This window comes from Triticum dicoccoides, chromosome 1B, assembly GCF_002162155.2.
Source record: "Triticum dicoccoides isolate Atlit2015 ecotype Zavitan chromosome 1B, WEW_v2.0, whole genome shotgun sequence".
Lineage (NCBI taxonomy): Eukaryota > Viridiplantae > Streptophyta > Magnoliopsida > Poales > Poaceae > Triticum > Triticum dicoccoides.
Window position 1 is genome coordinate 588,523,552 of NC_041381.1, and position 1,990 is coordinate 588,525,541.

General features: G+C 57.0%; 1 pseudogene; it reads right to left on the reverse strand.

The window, feature by feature from the left end:
- LOC119309411 overlaps window positions 1-1,990 on the reverse strand; it is a 9,388-nt pseudogene extending 7,398 nt beyond the window's left edge.

Genomic DNA, 1,990 nt, shown 5'->3' on the forward strand with positions numbered 1-1,990 from the left:
CAACGATTTTCTCGAGCAAAGTTGCTCCACCTCCATGCTGCCGTCCCCACCTGCCACCCTAAGATAGATGATGGATAGCACTCTGGCTAGCTCCTTCATTCCATCCGGCCTCCCTCTGGCGAACTTCAAAATGGACTAACCCATAATCAAAAGTCAGTCGACTAACATCTGGGACGTGGATTTTTAGAGCATCTGCAACCGGGCCATGCTATCCTAGCCCTCAAATATCGCTTTAAGATTCGTGCTACACAACTAACTTTCTATATGATTTTTTTTCACATAAAACATATCTTCAAGTTCAAACCTATGCAGGGTGGCAAGGCTTTTTAACTAGAATCTAGGATAAATCTTTCAGAATTTTTTGTCCGACATAAATACTAAAATTATGATTTTTTAATCAAATAAAACGTATTTTATATATTTATGTTTTACAAAAAAAAATTGAAAGATTTATCCTAGATTCTATTTAGAAAGCTTTACCATGCTGCATAAGTTTGAACTTGAAGATATGTTCTGTGTGGGAGAAACAAAAAAGAAAAATTTATTTGCACGAATCGCGATGCGAAAAAGAATGGCTAGATAGAGATAGCCTGGTGCAGGTGCTCTATTATATATTTCCCATAACATCTGGCTATTGTGAAATAATTTTTCAGACGATTTATGAATAGCCAGTTGCCTTCGTACTATACCTCTGGAAGCTACAGCAACGGCAACCCGGAGGTAGAGCGTCTCGCCGTTGACAGCCATGCGCCCGTCGAGCATCTGCGTGTCGATGAGGTCCCCGACCCAGACGAGGCACCGGCTCACTTCCCCCTTGGCACTGCTGCTTTGCAGGTCGGCGTACGCGTAAGCCACGCACGAGCAGTTCGTCGCGCACCTCGCCGCGCACTCCTCCGCGCTCCGGTTGCCGCCCTCCAGCAAGAACTTGTCCGGCACCTTCATGCTCGGCATCGGCAGGAAGCCTGCCCCATCCAAGACGCCGCATGGCGGCAGCGCCTCCTTCCGCCGGCAGCCCTGATCGAACCTGCCGCCGCTCCAGTCCGCCGCGTTCACCGGCTCGAAGCCGTCGAGGCACCTGCACGCCGCCGCCATGTTGTCGCAGTACCCGTACGCGCCGCAGTAGCCGTACCGGCTGCACCCGCTGGACCCTGGCCACGAGTCGAGCGTTGCCCAGGCCGACGCGGTGCCGTTCCAGCTGAAGACCTGCAACTCGCCGGAGCTGGTGATTACGTACCGAGTGGGCGAGGCGCCGTCGGAGACAGTGAAGGCCGTGGAGATCTCCTCGGTGGTGTCGACAACCGCCGTGTAGATGACGGTGCCAGCACCGATGTAGTTGGTGGTGACGGCGATCCCCGTCCACACGGGAGAGCGCCAGTAGGGGCGCGTCCCATTCCACAGGAGCAGCTGGATGTACGTACCGGGGTCCACGCCGTAGGAGAAGCTTCCCGGCGCCGGGTCGCCGGGGGACTTCCACGACACGAAGATGTCACCCCGCAGCGTCCGGTGGCTCATCCGGACCTTCATGCCCGGGATGAGGGTGTCCGTCGGGTGGTCGAAGCTCTGCCACAGCGCGGTCCCGTTCGGCGACCGGACGACTAGGTTGCCGTCGTTCTTAAGCACGGCGGACGAGGACGAGGACGAGCTACCCACGGAGGGCACGCCGGATGTCCAAAGAACGCCGCCGTCGGCGTCGGACAGGACGAGGGTGGAGTCGTTGGCCAGCGCGAGCGCCGGGGCCGGGCCGGAGGAGGAGGAAGTACGGTTGGCGAAGACTGGTGTTTCCCGGTTGGCCACCCATACGACGGTGGGGCGGCCGGGGATGTTGTTGTACCATATGCCGAGGTACTGCCTGGCCGGGGTGGCATCGTCGGGGACGAAGAAGCCCAGAGCGAAGGCGCCGCCGTCGGACACGACGGACTTCCCGAGCAAGAGCAGCTCGCCGACGGCCAACTGGTCGCCTGCCGGCGCGCAGGGACGCGGTAACAAGAAG